General features: G+C 42.8%; 1 pseudogene; it reads left to right on the forward strand.

The window, feature by feature from the left end:
• Positions 1-4,695: 4,695 nt before the first annotated feature.
• LOC115063201 lies at positions 4,696-4,827 on the forward strand (annotated as a pseudogene).
• Positions 4,828-18,022: the final 13,195 nt, after the last annotated feature.

An 18,022-nucleotide genomic window follows, 5' to 3' on the forward strand; every position in this document is an offset into this window, starting at 1 on the left:
CCTCTTGCATATGCCTCCTCCGCTCTGCTCAGCTGGGATGCTTGGGAAGTCATTTAGATTTGACTGGCAAGTGCTTGTTTTTGGCTTCAAATAGACTTAAATAGACTCTAATAGGAGCAGTGGCATTTATTCCTTTTCTGGAGCTCTAGCTTTCTTACACAGGTTAAAAAATGCACCCAAAAAACCCCAACTTCATTATGCTTCAGTCACAGGCAGGAATTTATAGCAAGAGCCCAGATGTTTGCAGCTCATGCCAGGGTATTTTGATCCTAATGTAACAGAGCTCACATTTTCAAATCAGAAAACAATATTCAGAGGAGTTGACTTCAGAGTTTTCAGGTTTCCAGGCCAAGTGATGGGTTTCTGAATCTATTTTTAGACATTCTTTCCTCATCTCTTTTCCTCTTCACCTTCAGAGTGCTTTGTTCCTTTCCTGGAACTGGGTCTATGCTGTGCAAATCTCATTTTGGGCACATACTGTTTTAAATCCTCATTTTGTAGGACAGAGACATCTCAAAGGTTTTGTACCTTAATTCCTGCTTTCATTGCTCTTTACTTTCTTTCTGTTAATTGTGTTTCATACATTCAAATAATACTAAGTGTAACAATCTTTTCTGGGACACAGGACAGATCCTCCTGTGCCAAATGCATTCTGTGTATTACTCTTTTGTTTCTCTGGACACTGTCTTACTGTTATTGTTTCTGTTTCACAGATGGCATATTTTGAAGCTTATAGGTGAGCTAGCTTCTTAAGATTATGCAGTGGTAAAATTGGTCTTCCGTTCCTGGTTGTTTGGTTTTGAGTCACTTGTTTGTGTGTGTGTGTGTGTGTGTGTGTGTGTGTGTGCATTAGGTGGCTGTAGAGGCCAGAGATCGACATCAGGAAATCTTCTTCCATCAGCTCTTATTTATTTATTTATTTATTTATTTATTTATTTATTTATTTATGACAGGATCTTTGATTGGACATGGAGCTCACAGTATCTTCTTGACCAAATGCTCAGCAAGTGTCTGGGATGCTCCTTTCTGTCCCCCACAGTTGGGCTTCAAGGCAAATGCTACCATGTCCTACTTTTTCCGTAGGTGCCGGGGGCTCTGAGCTAAATTCTTCATACTTGCCTATCAAGCATTTTATTCCATCCCATGAGTCAGTAGTTTTAATATTGCTGTTGTATTCAAGTGAGTACCTATAATTGTCTGCTGAGTGGTAGGTTCTTCAGGGCATGCTAAGGGTAAGAGAGAGAGAGAGAGAGAGAGAGAGAGAGAGAGAGAGAGAGAGAGAGAGAGAGAGAGAGAGAGAGAGTTTTCTTGCTCCCAAAGAATGTGAGCTGGAAACGGAGAAAGCATTGAACATATAGTAATGAGTGTGCACCTCACTTCTGCCTCTATTTTGGGGTTCTTCAGGGGAATCAAAGGAAAAGACACTCGGCAGCACTTTGTTTTAGGTACAATGATAGGTGAATGTTAACAAGGTTATCCCCCTATCCCCCTATGGAGCCAGTTACCTGCTTGTCTGGAAGGATATGGATCAGGGTTAAAACACACAAATCTGGGTTGAACAGTTAGCTCAGCAGTTAAGAGCCCTTGCTGTTCTTGTGGAGGACCCAGGCTCATTTCCTGGCACCCACATGGTGACTCACAACTACCAAATCACTTCCAGTGGGTTTGGCACCATCTTCTGGCCTCCCCCAGGCCCTGGGCATACTTATGGTGGCTGATGCTCAGACACACATATGGACAAATGTCCATCCACGTAACATATAAATAAATGTTTAAGAATATCAGAGAACTGTTTTTGTCGAATGTGGACTTTTCCTGTTATCTCTTGGGATTTTCTTCCTCCAGTTTCACTGAGAAGCTAATGATGTGCAGAAGGGGTGCATGCTGTGTTCCGTTCACAGTGCTTTGCAGGTCTTAAGTCATTTAATTTGATTGGAAGGATTGTGTGTGGCATCGCCACCTTTGATTTCTCACTCCGGGACCCTTTCCTCATCAGGGCCTAAGTAGATCAGGCTGATCTTGATTTCCTGAACTTCCTACCTCAGTCCCCAGAATTGGGATTATAGGAATGCATTCATACACTCACCTCTGAAGGCATCTTTAAACTTTACATCCAGACTGCAGTTTCCCCTCCCTCTTTTCCTCCCAGTACTGTCCATGCATTTCCCCTCTTCCCGCTTCCTATCCACCCTGCTTGTGTTTCTCTTCAGAACAGGGGAAGCCTCCCATGGATACCAACCGACCTTGCCATATCAAGTTATAGTAAGGCTAGGCACGTCCTCTGCCACTGAGACTAGACAAGACAGTGCAGCTAAGGAAAAGGGATCCAAAGGCAGGCAACAGAGTCAGAGACTCTGCTCCCTTTTAGGAGTCTCACATGAAGACCAAGATGAATAACTTTTCCATATATCCAGAGAGCTGAAGGCTTCTTTTTGTTCTTCCTAGTCTTACTTTTTTAGGTTGTAGTGTTCATAATTCTCTTATGCTTCATAGAGAGTTTCTCACTTTAAGTCTTGAGTCCAAGTTAATTTTCAAGATTTGGCTCTCTTCTGGCTCTCTTCTGTTACTGATCATATGGAAGGAGTATTATTAAGGTCTTAGAGAGGAGGCTGTAGATTGAGACTCCTAATATGCTATAAATAATTTTCCTCTTTAAAGTCCAAACGAGGCTCAGAAATGCATTTATGAAAAGGAGATTGGGGAAAATCACAGTTTCTGTCTGCAGGTTAACCCATACAATAGTTCTGTAAATGAGAAAGGAAAGGAAAACAGACTTGCCTTGGTTGAGGCTTAGCTTTTTCTCAGTGAATGATGAATCACATCTGGAACATCTAGAAGAACCAAGCTCAATGTCACTGTCAGCTCTTTCCAAGTCATGCTGATTTCCAGGTAATTGCTCAGTTTTGGGCCCAGTTCCCCAGACCATTTAAATGGAGAGGGGGGGGGGAAACTGTCCCCAACATCCAAAGTACAATTTTACTAAGGAGATTTATATTTTTACATTGGTACAGAATATAAATATTGTAAATGTCCTCCACTCTGTGGAGCCTTTTTTTTAGAGCTATAGTTAATGGGCTAACTTTCTGTCTTGCCACTTTATCAAGTTGATGGAACTGTTTAATGAAATCCATGGAGATTGAGCAATTTAGTCTAACGGTCAGTAGCAACCCTTGATGTAAGTAATTTCCAGCAATACTGTATGCATCAAATGTCCAACCTGCCACTGGTTATCAATATCCATTATGCTTTTGGTTGGCTTGAGCCATTAATAATATGTCAGATTAAGCAATTAGGCTGTCTCTACTTGCCAGAGGAAATTGTTTTTCCCTAACTGATGATATTGGTTTTGTGGCTGTGCAGATAAGTACTTGGTCAAAATGTTTGGCACATTCATAGCCGGGGAGTGACTCTTTTTGATAGATAAGGAGCAAGGACTGAAATTCAAGGGGCTAAGAGCCTACAGACAATCCCCAAGGAAAGCATCTTAGCATTTCTTCTTTTAAAAACAGGAATGGTTTAATTACTGTTGGTAATCTCCAGCAAAGAACTTCATTTGCTGTGTCTGGGAGGACATGTCTGAGTGGAGCCAGGCTAAACAAAAACACCCAAGGTTTTGTTTTTTTTTTAAGATTTAAAGATTTATTTATTTATTTATTATATGTAAGTACACTGTAGCTGTCTTCAGACATTCCAGAAGAGGGAGTCAGATGGTTGTGAGCCACCATGTGGTTGCTGGGATTTGAACTCAGGACCTTCAGAAGAGCAATCGTGTGCTCTTACCCACTGAGCCATCTCACCAGCCCAACACCCAACTTTTAATAGCAAATGTGAACAAAGACTCCTTGGAAAGCACATGGTGAATACTTTCGGGTGTTTATTTTTTTTCATACTTTGAAAATGCAAGATGAAAAAGAAGGGAAGGGAAGAGTCCAGTTGAAACACATTGTAGTATTGACTGTCCTGGAACTCGCTGGCCTCAAACTCAGAAATCCGCCTTCCAAGTGCTGGGATTAAAGGCGTGTGCCACCACTACCCGGCCAATTTTTTTTTTCATTTTTCATTTTTTTTAAATTTTTTCTGGTCCCGTTCGCTCCAGCTCCGCCCAGCTTACTCTGGCTCCCGCTGTGCTAGCTCTGGCCCCACTCACTCTGGCCCCACTCGCTTTGGCCCCACTCGTTTCGGCCCTACTCGCTCCGGTCCCAGTCTGGCCATATTTATTTCATATGTGCGTACTGTCACTGTCTTCAGACACAGCAGAAGATGGCATCGGATCCCATTACAGATGGTTGTGAGGCACCATGTGGTTGCTGGGATTTGAACTCAGGACCTTTGGAAGAGCAGTCAGTGCTCTTACCCACTGAGCCATCTTACCAGCCCTACAGTGTTCAGTTTGAAAAAAGCTTTCAGTAGTACCCCCCTTCTGATTATGCATCTACTCAAAATGGTCTTATTACTCTGGAATCATTTTATGCTGCTTTCAAAGTTTGTTTTCACTCCCACTGCAAAAATATAACATACAAAACATATTTAAGCCGAAGGTGTGTGTGTGTGTGGGGGGGGGAATCAACGACAAATCACCCACAACCTTACTACCTAAAGATAACCCTTTGGTGCATATCATTTATTCATTCTTTTATCAAGTATACATTGAACAATGATTTATTGTCCCTTGGGTAAGCTTTAAAAGTATAATAGTACCTTCCTGTCAATGGGCAAAGAGACACTTTGTTGGTGGTGGTGGTCTTATGTCAGTCAGGGGCAAAGCAGATGACAATACTTTGTTCATCCTAGCTTCATTCCTGGCTGTTTTCAGGACAGGACACAGAAAAATCAAATCAAATCAAATCCATACAGCGCTGCGCAGGAAGAGGAAGACAGAGACCCGCGCCCTGCCACGCCACTCGATGTGGGCGGGGCGAAGGAAAGAAACCGACAGACCTTCCCTCCACCCCGCAGCACAGGTGGGCCACAGACACACAGAGCTCTGCCCATCACCGCACAGCTCAGCGAGGGCGTTGGAAGCCATACAGAGACCTGCGGACTCCCATACCATCCATAGACCTGCCTCCCCCCTAGAGCACAGCCTGCGCTTCAACACGAGCGCCATACATAAGCATTTGCCATCATGCCATGCAGCTTTTACTGAGGATGGTCACCCTGGGGTCTGGGAGCTACGTGGCTGGCCTGCAGTGGGAGCTAATGTGCAGGGAGACATCTTTTTGAAGACGGATGGAACTGGAGACTCTGGGAATGTACTAGAGAGGAGTAACCTGTTGTGTGTGGCCAACCCCACTGTCTGGAGCCATAATGAGGTCCGAGCCTGAGCTGTTGCTGTGGGCCGTGTCTGGGTCCGTAGCTACTTAGTAGCAGGCACGGGTCAGTGCCCATAAATCATATTAACAGCGTAGAACATGAGGCTATTCCTGGTCAGGGCCGTCTGCCATCACTGGCTGCAGTGCTCTGGAGGATTGGTGCCCCCACGGTTGATAGCACTTGGGAGAGTAATACCTTTGCCCAGATAGTACAGTAGAAGCCCTGGTGGTGTGGATAAGCCAGCCTCCAGGGTGTGAGCTAGGGAGAGCTGACCCCACCACTCCTCTGCCATGAGGTGACCTGGGCAAAGGGAGAAGCCTTGCCCCCTGCACCTTAACTTGTTAAGCAGTCAGGAGAGCTGACCCTGAGGTCAAGAGTGAGGGAGACCTGGCTCCAGCACTCATCTGTTGTGAGGTGAAATGGGTGCAGGGTGATGCCCTTCTTCTCTCCCCCTCCCCTTGTCACTTGGGATAATTGGGAGAGCAGGGCCTGGATCTGGTCCCCGTGGTAAAGGCATGGGTGTGCCTGCCCCGAGGGAGAAAGAGCTGCAGAGCTGGCCCAGTCAGTCCCTCTCAGGCTGCAGCCCTTGGGAGAGCTGGCCCCATGCCTTGACTGGGCAGCACAGTTGGCTCCGGAGGTGTGGGTGCGGGTGAGCAGGGCCTGATGGCATGAGAGCAGGAGAGCTGACCCAGCCTTCTGCTGACAGCAGCAGAGGGTGGCCTAGCAGTGCTGGAGAGATAAGAGAAAGCCAGCTCACCAGTTCAGCTACCACCCAGGATCAGATCCAGGCCTCTGAATTGGCCCACCCCAACATCTATACCATCTGCGAACAGTTGGCGTGAGTGAAACCGTCAGTCCGGCTCTTCCAAAGCCATGGATAGCCATTAAGAAAGGGCAACAACTGGATAGCTGGGAGAAGTCTCAATGAGGATCCAGTACTGATGTGTGTCACAGAAGCCAGAGATCTCAAACCAGACCAAATGACTCATAGCAATGAACATTTGCAAGTAAAGATGTGTGGACAGAGGGATATACTATGGGACGACATACTACAGCTTCCATGATAAGATTTTTTTTCTATTTTTCCTATGCTGTGTGTGTGTGTGTGTGTGTGTGTGTGTGTGTGTGTGTGGTTGTGTGTGTGTTATTTTGGCAGAAGAGATTATAAGAGGGAAGGATAGATAAAGGGGGACATGAAAATGACATCTGGGGGCCATGATATGAAACTCACAAAGAATCAATAAAAAGTTAAAAAAATAAAAAAAAATGGAACCAAAAAGTATAATAGTAAACAAAACAGTCTCCATGAAGCTTACAATTTGATGGCGATTTTTTTTCATTATCATAAAATGAAGCACACAGTGCCAAATTGTTTGTTTATCCTATGGATAAAGATCCACTTCACCACAAGAACGTTTTAAGAAAGGCAACCAATCTGGGTCTGCATGTAAGGAGACATTTCGGACAAAGCACCGCCATTTGGCTAAAGATTCTTCTGCTTTACTTAGGTAGAAATCGTGGGCAGGCAAGGAGAAGCTCTTTAGGCTGCTTCCTGTCCTTTAGTGTTTGGCAGCAGCACGTGGTGGCAGTTGGTGGACAAGAAGCAACAGCAACTGACATCCTCAAGTGTTACCGTCTCTTTGTAGGCCTTAGATACCAGAACAGAACTCAGCCCAGTCTTTAGTTTTTCTCTTTGCTGGCTTCGCGAGGCCTTTACATCTTTAGCGTCAGCTCTCTGTCCTCGCCTGTCTCACCTCCCGTGGCCTTTCTTTTTTCTGCTCTGGCTGCTTTTTAAACTGCCTAGCACCTGTCTTCAGCTGTTAATCAGTTAGTTGGCTGCCTTGTCGCTTTTACAGTGTGGCATGGTAACTGCTCAGTTATGGCTGCCTCCGTTCTCATGCCCATAGTGTTCTGCTGCCACTGCCACCTCTGGTGTTGCTGCTTCCATGGGGCCAGCTCAGCGTGCACTACTAAAAGTAAAAGGAAATGAGTGCTCTAGAGAAGCCACCATGGGGCCTGATGTAGCCACGCCTGGAGTGACAGCACAGGCAAGGTTCCCAGCCAATTAATCCACTGGCTTATTGTGTGACACTAAGAAGCATGCCTAGACCGTCCTAGAAGGGCATTTCTTTGGCTATTTATTCAGACCAATCCCAATCTTGCCATGTAGCATCAATGACAGCCCTGGAGGCTTGTGGTTTTTTTTTTTTTTTTTTTTTTGGTTTTTCAAGACAGGGTTTCTCTGTGTAGCCCTGGCTGTCCTGGAACTCACTTTGTAGACCAGGCTGGCCTCGAACTCAGAAATCTGCCTGCCTCTGCCTCCCGAGTGCTGGGATTAAAGGCTTGCGCCGCCACGTCCAGCTGAGGCTTGTGTTTTGGACCAATGACAGCCTTGTCTGTTAGTACTACTCGCAATAGTTCCTCTTCCAGATCCCCAGAGACAGTGCTCCAACTTAGGCCAAGGTGAAAAATGTATGGTCATCTAAAGTTTATTTCGCTGTGCAGTAGCCAAACAACTCTGCTCTTAAACGGTCTTGGCTGAGACTATGTCTTTAGGAGCTGGGGGAAATCAGCTATGATCATCTTCTAGTGTTCCAGAGGTTGGTTGCTGCCATAATGATGGTCCAGATGGCTAAGGCAGCCAAGGCTGCAAAGGGAGAGTTCAATGGCTAACTCACTAGGCAGTTAAATTTCCCTTTCCCAAATGTCTTTGCTCATATACAGAAAAGTGAGATTTAGAAAGTGCTGCAGTGTAAACCTAAGGAACTTCTCATAAAAGCTACTGGTGATTTTAACAGTTCTAACAGTGCACACCTGTCCAGTGCTCCAGGGAGATGTGGGTTCCCTTTAACTGTCTCAGGCATTTGGCTTGTGACAGAAGGTTCAGGTTAACCTTGGGAAAGAGAGATTGGGAAAAGGAGGGTGAGGAGGAAGGGACGTTTTTGTTTTTTTCCTTTTTTTTTTTTTTTCCTAAATAGAAGTGACAGTGTGTGATTGGAGGGGATAATGGGTGATTGAGGACAGGGGTTGGCAAACTATGACCACAGCATTTCTAGTTTTTGTAAATGAAACTTTATCTGATGATGCTGTGCTGACTCATTTCCTGATGATCTCTGGTTGCAAAGCATTGAGTTGTTCCCACAAAGACCATATGGCTCTATTGGAACATCTAAAATATTTGTTCTCTGTTCTGTCACAGAAAATGTTTGCTGATTTTGTTTTATCTGAGACCTCAAAGAAAGTGAAGGTGGCGTGAAAAGAGAAATGACGTGGGAGATGCTGAAGTTGGATATTAGGCAAGACCCAGACAGGCAGGCAAGGCAGGTTTTTAGTTATAATCTTTATTTGAGATTAATGGAAAAGAACTGAATAGTTTTAAGAAGTCTGAAAAGAGCTGACCTGGAATGGGACTAGAACCCACCTTCCTTCCTTCCTTCCTTCCTTCCTTCCTTCCTTCCTTCCTTCCTTCCTTCCTTCCTTCCTTCCCCCCCTCTCTCTAATTGTTGTTTGTTCATTTGGTTTTGAGACAGAGTATCCTGTAGTTCAGGTTCACCTTGAAATAGCCATCTAATTGAGGATGACCTTGAACTTCTGGTCCTCCACATCATGTTCAGGTTTATGAAAGTCCTGAGGATGGAATTCATGACCTCGAGCCTCATGCATGCCAAGCAAGTAAGCACAGTTTCCTGAACTTCATCTTCAGCCTTTACTCTTAGCTTTTATTTGACAGTTCATCTTGTATATCTTCCTATTATATAGTCATTATATATAATTATATATTATATATGACAGTATGTATGTGGATTTATTGCAAATGAGAATTTTACATTTTTTGACATGATGCATACTCAGCTGAGAACAGCCATGTGCGTATTGTTACGAATCCCCTATGATGTCATAGAAATTGTTTTTTTAATTGAGTATATACACTTCAGAGACTTTTGCTTCTCTTACACCTACAGTCTTCCAGAAGTAGCATTTACTACTACTAGCAACATGTGAGTAGAGTGCTTGACTCCCACATTCTCATGAGATATTTTCATTTATTTGATAATTTTATACAAAAAAACCAATGTGTTATTGTTGCTTTAATTTTTACTTGTGATTGGTGGTGAGCATGGCTTTTCTATCTCATATGCACTTCTTGTATAACTGCGTAGTCATATCCTTTGCTTATGTTTCTATTGGACTATTTATTTTCTATTATGGATTTTTTATGTGTGATTGTATATTGAGGAGATTATTCATTTGCAATCACATTCTGAATACTTTTCCAAGCTTGCCTTTGACTTTTAAGTTTTATTTGTGGTATTTTAGATGGAACATATAAATGTACAGTTAACAAATAATTTCTTTTTGGGTTTTCTGAGCTTGGGGCTATGCTTGGGAAGACTAACAACACTGAGATTATAGAGCAGTTTAATCTTTAATTTATCTGATATTTATTTTGTTGTAGCACCAGACCTGATTTTCAGAAGGAGAAAAACTCATTGAGGAAAGGAAGAAAAACCCAAATCCCAAGCACCGTATGTGAGAACATGATTCTTGGGGGTGATGTATATGTATTCAAGTCATTTAACAAGCCAAGCAAGTTTACTTATTCTAGAATATATGTATATAAAATAAATAAATATATATTTACATACATTATGAAGTTAATATCTCCAAGTCACTTATACTTCAGGGTACCTACCATCCTATTGTCTTTTTGTTTGTTTGTTTTTTTGTTTTGTTTTTAGAGACAGGGTTTCTCTGTATAGCCCTGGCTGTCCTGGAACTCACTTTGTAGACCAGGCTGGCCTCGAACTCAGAAATCTGCCTGCCTCTGCCTCCCGAGTGCTGGGATTAAAGGTGTGCACCTCCACTGCCCGGCTCCATCCTAATGTCTTAAGCCTGATTATTATTTCAGAAAGGTTATGAGTGGCTGAAGGGGTGGTTTAGCAGTTAAGAGCACATCTTGCTCTTGCAGAGGCCCTAAGATTTGATTCTCAGCTCCCACATGAAGGCTCACAAGCTTCTGTAACTTCAATTCCACGGGCTCAGGTGCCCTCTTCTGGCTTCTACAGGTACTGCATGCAGGTAGCGACCAGACCGTGCATACAGGCAAAGCACCACATACACATTTAAAAAAGCACACATTGCCCCGTATATCCACAATTGGACTTGACACTTTTTATTTTCTTTGTCTCCTTTTGTTTTGGTGGAGGTTACCAGGGTCTGGGGTGAATATGGGAGGACTGGGAAGTGAATGTGATTGGGATGCATTGTGTGAAATTTCCAAATATTGAATAAAAGTATTATGTTAAAAAGGATATGATGCCCCGGGGTTGGGGAATACCTGGGTGGGGGGATCCCTCTCATAGGCTAAGGGATGGGGGATGGGGGTAAATAACTCTTTAAGAGGGGACCAGAAAGGGGGGCACATTTGGGATATAAATTAATTAATTAATTAATAAAAAATGCCAAAAAAGGATATGAACTTTTGTGTGTGAAAAGTGCTTGTGACATATGTTAATGTTCTATATGAACTTGTGGTTTAAATAAGTTTTTCTCTTGTCTTAGTTGTTGTCCTCTTGCTATGAAGAGATACCATGACCAAGGCAACGCTTACAAAAGAAAGCTTGGAGCATTGGGATCTGCTTACAGTTTGAGAGGGTTAGTCCACTCTTTTTTTTTCTTTGTTTTTGAGACAGGGTTTCTCTGTATAGCCCTGGCTGTCCTGGAACTCACTTTGTAGACCAGACTGGCCTCGAACTCAGAAATCTGCCTGCCTCTGCCTCCCGAGTGCTGGGATCAAAGGCGTGAGCCACCACGCCTGGCTAGTCCACTCATATCATGTTGACGGCTGTGGTAGTAAGAGGTCATGGTGTTGGAGATGTAGCTTTACATCCTGAACTGCTGGGAGCAGGCAGAGAAGGAGGTAGGTGGAGAGAGAGGGAGGGAGAAAAAAAGACTGGGCCTGGCGTGGGGTTTTGAAACCTTAAAGCCTACTCTTGGTGATACACTTCTTACAACAAGGCCATACCCACTTCAGCAAGACCACATCTAATCATTCTCAGACAGCGTCTCTAAGTGGTGTCTAAGCATTCAAACATGAGTCTATGTAGGCCATGCTCATTCAAACCACCACACCTTTCTTCTCTTATTTTTTTTTTTCATGGAAGACATATAAGAGGGTCTTGTAAGACATTTAACTGTATTAACGAATTTATTTCCCTTAATGGTGTTTTATAGGCAAGGGATTTGAAGAACACTAAGATTCAGAGACCTCTTTGAGGCCAGTCAGGTATAGTATAACGGTTTATATTGATTAACAACTTGACAGTATCTAGAATCACCTAGGAGACAAGCCTCTGGGCATGCCTGTGAGAGATTGTTTAAAAATATCATTTCCTAGGTTGAGATCCTGAGTTCATTAAACAGGAGAAAATGAGCTGAGATCAAGCAGCCATTGCGCTGTGCTTCTTGACTGCGGGTGCAATGTGACCAGTTCCTCAAGCTCCGACAGCTGAAACTTCTGGGCCACAAGGGCTTGAATTAGGAGCCCAATAAACCCTTCCTTCCTTCCTTCCTTCAGTTTTGTTAGGATCACAGCAACAGGAAAAGTAACTAGTACAGGTAGCAAGTCGCATCCGTGTCCTGTTGCCTTAAGTAGCATGTGATGTGATATTTGTGGTTGTGGGGGAAATCTCCTTGGTGAGTGAGTTACAGATACCACCAAACATAAGTGGAGTCTGAACTTGCCATCATTATTCTTTTGTCAGAATATAAATTACATGTTTGAGGGGCTGTTGTCTTCACATAGCCTTAAAAACAAACAAACAACCCCAACCTAAAGCAAAACAAAACAAAACTTCTCTCATACAGCACATCCAGGCTATATCATTCCCTCCCTCCATTACTCTAAGTTTCCCCCACCTTCCCTCTACCCCAGACCCACTGAACCTCCATTTCTTTTCAGAAAAGAGCAGGCCTCCCAGGGATATCAACCAAACATATCAATTTATAATTGGTCTAGGCACAAACCCTCATGTTAAGGCTGGGCTAGGCAACCCAATAGGAGTAAACGGTTCCAAGAGCAGGCAAGACTCAAGAGACAATCCCCATTCCCACTGTTAGGGGTCTCACAAAACACCAAGCAAAACAACCACAGTATGTATTCAGAGGACCTAGCTCAGACCCATGTGGGTTCCCAAAGAGTCCCCCATCACCACTGTTAGGAGCCCTAGAAGAAGACCAAGATACACAACCATAACATATATGCAGAGGACCTAGCTCAGACTCATATGCGATCTGTGATTGCTGCTTCAGTCTTTGTGAGCCCCAATGAACTCTGCTTAGTTGATTCTGTGGATTGTGTCCTCCTGGTATCTTTGACCTCTCTGGCTCCTACAAGCTTTACCCCTTCCTCTTCTGCAGGATTTCTCAAGTTCCACCTAATATTTGTCAATGGGTTTCTGCATTTGCTTGCATCAGTTGCTGAATAAGGCCTCTCTGATGATGATGATATGAGTATATGATATGATTTATGAGTATAGCAGAATATCACTAGGAATCATTTCACTGACTCCTTTTTACCAGTCATGTTTGGTCTATCATGGGTCTCTGGACTCTCCAGCTTCTGGTTCCTGGCCCTCCAGGAAGAGTCAGGCATGAGTCCCAAGTTAGATGAATCATTGGTTAGCCACTCCCATGAGCTATGTGCCACCATTATCCCAGCACATCTTGCAAGCAGGAAAAACTGTAGGTCAAAGGTTTTGTGGTTGGGTGGGTGTATCAGTCCCACCACTGGAAGCCTCACCTGGTTACAGAAGATGGCCAGTTCAGGCTCCATATCCCCCATTCCTAGGAATCCTCACTAGGGTCAGCCTTATAGGAGCTTCCAATGCATTAGGTTTCCACACTGCTCTCCAAATTCTCCCCACTTCAATTCCAGTCATCTCCTCCCATACTTTTTCCCTCTATCCCTCCCTCTACCTGATTGCTCCTGTTTTTGTTCCTACCCAAGCTCACCTCACTTGCAAAATGTATTCTATTTCCTATGTCCAGAGAGTTCCAGGCATCCCCAGCTTGAGCCATCCTTGTTACTTTCTGTGGATTATAGCATGACCATTCTTAAGAGTTAATGTCCACTAGTAACTGAGTACCTAGCATGTTTGTCTTTCTGGATCTGGGATGATATTTTTTCTAGTTCCATCCATTTGCCTGCAAATTTCTTTTCCTTTTTCTTTTGTAGCAGCTCAGTAGTTCTCCATTGTGCAAATGTCCATTTTTTTTTATCCATTCTTTTGTTGAGGGGCATTTAGTTATTTCCAGTTTCTGGCTATTATGAATAAAGTTGCTCTGAACACAAACCTTTGAAAACATATTCCTATCTGTAACTTTCCTATCCAGTATCAATCTCAAATATTTATTACATATTATATGTATACTATTACTTTTAAGCCACACAGAATACCTTTCTAAAATTGAAAATAGATTATTTTCTCATATGACATTTCATGATTAGAGTTTTCCTTCCCTCTACTCTTCCCAGTTACTCCCCTCCTCCCCTCCCCTCTCCTCTAGACCTACCCCCTGTCTATCTCCCATTAGAAAAGAACAGACTTCCAAGAGACAGCAGCAAAACATAGCATAATAAAATATAATAAGATAAAACTATCACATAAAAATTGGACAAGTCTCTCTCTTCCAGCCTAGCAAGATGGCTATTCAAAACACAGATGAGGTTTATAATATATGAGATTTTAACAGTTTATTTTTTGTGTGTGTCTATCTCTCTGTGTATGTATGTATGTATATATGTATGTATGTATGTATGTATGTATGTATATATGTATGTATGTATACCTGCCACATATGTCTGTGTATGTCTGTGTCTGTGTGTGTGTGTATGCGCACACACACTTGTGAACTCCAGAAGAGAGTTTTGGATTCTCTAGATCTGGAGTTATAGATGGTAGTGAGTTGTCCTACATGTGTACCTGAAGCTGAGCTCTAGTTCCCTGGAAGATCAGTAAGTGCTTTTACTCACTGAGTCACATTACCAACCCCTGTATGAATTTTTGGAGACAAAGTCTGAACTACATAATCTGGGCTGGCCTTGAACTCATGATGGTCTTATGTGATTATCCTGAGTTCTGGATGTTCACTGTCATGTTAGATGTGAATGTTTTATTTGAAGTAATACTAAATGAAAAAGGCAGAAAATTAATAGGCACAATTATGTAACAATATGTGAATACATATGACACTAATAAGACCATATTCAAAACTGTTATTAGAGCTTCTGGCATAGAGAATTTCAAATGGTAATTAAAATAACGTATTTAGAAAAAGAGTCAGTTAAAGTGAATTGCTTTCCTGATATTTACCATAGTACTTTGGGCTTAGGAAAAGGTCTCAAGGATATTTCGAGATATGCTAAGTTCATTTTCTCTCACATTTTCCCAAGGCAGCTTGACACTTTTCTGTGTTCAGGATGTACACATTAGACTCTCATTTGGTAAGAGCTTGGTTCAGCATTCTTGTCATCATCAGCTAAAAATGAATAGAACTACTTAATGGCAATCTTGGCAAGAAGTCCAGGGACCAAGTGAGGGCAGTGGAAGCAGCACTGAGGAGAGTTGTGGGGTTAAACATGAAGTCCAAACCAAAGCATGGGAAATCACAGTCAGCACCAAGTTCTGGGCGTGTCATCTTCCTATACTAAAGAAACGCAACAAGACCTCAATCATAACTGATGTAAATCCAGTGGACTCTCCCGGATTCAGCAGCTGTAACTACAGTCAGGTCTAGCTCATCAGACTTGGCAGTGACAGCAAATTTGGCAGGTGTCTGAAACCCACAAATTATCTGGAATACAGGCACTCTCCACTGCTGTTTAGCTTCATTTCCTGCTACGGTGTTAACACAGCCTTACAAAAGCAACCTAATGGAGACACAATCCCAGGTTACAATCCATCATTGTGGGGAAATCTAGGAAGCAGTAAGTTGAAGCAGCTGGTTCACATTATATTCATAATCAAGAGCAGAGAGCAATAAATCAAGTGCACAATTAGCCTTTCCTTAGAGAGTGGCCTAGGTAGTGAGAAACTGAAGGCTCCATCATGCAGCTACGAGTGAGAGCTCCCCTATCCATCTCAGGTAACTCCAGCCCTATTCATAGCAGTAGTCTGCTTAGAGATGCTGAGTCTAAATCTAGTGGTTTAGTTATGTGTGCTGTTTGAGCTGCTGAGTGTTCTGCTCATTTCTTATGAACTAGAAGATAATCATTAATATAGTGGTCCCGTGGTATTTGATTATAATTCAAAACTGTCTGGAACTTTTGCCTAGTACTGGGGAACTGGCAGTGTGGGATATACAGATCTCAGAATGCCTACTCTAAAACAGCTGGTTTGGGACTGCGCTGGGGCAACCAATGAGAACAATGGATAATAAGTGCTGAGTGTTTTATGTACACTGATAAGTGTCCAGTTCCTTTGTCGCCATGAGTAAACATCCCAACCACTGGGTCCTGTAGTTCCAGGTATGTAGGGCTCATAATTTTTAAAAATGTTGTCTGAAGCACTGTGGTTGGATGGGAGAGTACAGAGCAAGTGTTACTGAGCACACAGAGTAAGCCTAGAACTCGTTATGACTGCTGAGAAACCTAGGGAAGGCAAATCTGGACACAAAACTGAGATAAAGGGCAAGAATGCCAGTGTGAGGGCCCGCTACTAGTGTGAGGGTCAGTGGAAGCCTTCAATGCATGTAGGTGACATTTGATGCCACATACCAATAGTAATGCTCTTTTATGTGGCTCAAGATTTTGTTACTCTATTACATCCTCTTGAACTATGACAGGTTGCAGAATATAACTTAGCCTTTCTTCGTAAATAAAGTTTTATTTATTTATTTTTTATGAGTGTTTTACCCACATGTATGTCTGTGAAGCACATAGATGCAGTGCCCATGGAGGCCAGAAGAGGCCAGTAGATCCCCTGGAACAGGAGTTCTATATGCTTGTGAGCGGTGTGGATACCGGGATTTGAACCTGGATCCTCTGGAAAAGCAGCCAATGCTCTTTTTTTTCCCTTTTAATTATTTTATTAGATATTTTCTTCATTTACATTTCAAATGCTATCCCGAATGTCCCCTATACCCTCCCCCCACCCTGCTCCCCTACCCACCCACTCCCACTTCTTGGCCATGGCAGCCAATGTTCTTAACCACCGAGCCAACTCTTCAGCCCTAAGATTGTTTTTTTAATGGCTAGAATTGGGCTCAGAGTAGTTAAGCCTGAGTTGATAAACTACTTCTACTATTTTCCCTCCTTCAAATATTGTTCATCCAAGGGACAAAATTATGAGGGGTAGGAATCCATGATAGGGCATTCATTAGTGGCATTATTTCCTGTAATCTTAGAAGGATAGCTGGAGTAGCCTTGGCTCTGGCAGCTGTTGAGGCTCTGACAGCCAGCCCTTCCTGGGAAGCTTACATCTGGATATGGTGAACATCTCTAGAGAGCTTTGCAGCTGGTGCTGAAATTCGTGTTCAAGTGTCTGCTAATTCTATCGACTGAATGTTGCATGGCCCTCTCAGCAGAATGACATTTCACAGCTTTCAGCTGCTATAAATCATTGACCTCAAGAGCCTCAATGTTCAGTTCCTAATCCATCAGGTTATCTGGGCACTTGAAGCAGTTCAAGACTTTGAATAGAAATAGACCCAAAGACATGCTATCTCCCAAAGCCATTCCATTCCAAAATGATTAAATGTCTGTGCTCCCAAAGGTTTCCTGTGATAGTTTAGAAGACTGGCATGACAATTTTTTTTTGTATGTGTGTTCAGGCAGCAAAATCCTGATGGAGATGAATATAGGCCATTGCAACTTTCCCAGGCTATCATTCAGATGCAATATCTTTGTTTTAGTTGAGCTGCTATTTGGGCTTTGTTTTCTCCAGAGGGGGGATTTGGTGTTCTGAGGTCAAAAGACTGTATTAGAAAATAACCGTACTTTGTGTGTTTGCCTAGTTTGTAAGCAAGTGGAGACAGAGTAAATTAAGAGAAGGGACAGCCAGTTAGTTTCTTTAGCTCACTGAGTGCTTGCTTCCTTTCCTAGCTATGCTCCCCAGGGACATTGTCTGCTCTATTCCTTCTGGTACAGATAAATGTTGTGGCCAATATCTGAAATAAAAATGATTTTGTAGGTTGTCTCTAAGGCTAAAGTTGAGGTAATTTTACTAGCGAAATAGGTTTGCAGTCAGTGGGACATGGCAAAGATAGCTTAATTAATCACAAGGAGGTCAACATTCCTCCATTTCTAGAGAGTTGTCACTGGGGACAAATTCTGAGCTCTACTTACATCTAATGTGACTACTATTTACCAATGGAGTGTGAACTTTAGTGATTTATATCATTTTTATGAGCATAGTGATCTTGAAATTGTGTCAAAGATGCAAGATTCAAAAACTGTAAAACACTTCAGTTGCTTTCACTATCACCTAAAAAGTCACCTGCTGACCAGGAATATCCAGATTGTACTGTTAGAAGAGCAACAAATACTAGGTTTATTTGTTAAAGCATCTAGCATTACCCTAACAAACACACAAACGTAAGGAGACTAGAGAGGAGAGGATGGATTCAAATCATGACTGTAAGGCTAGTCCTTAGACAATAAGTCTTCTAAGAACCCATAGAGTTTCTACAAATACTCATTTCTGGTCCT

Source organism: Mus pahari, chromosome X, assembly GCF_900095145.1.
Source record: "Mus pahari chromosome X, PAHARI_EIJ_v1.1, whole genome shotgun sequence".
NCBI classification, from domain to species: domain Eukaryota; kingdom Metazoa; phylum Chordata; class Mammalia; order Rodentia; family Muridae; genus Mus; species Mus pahari.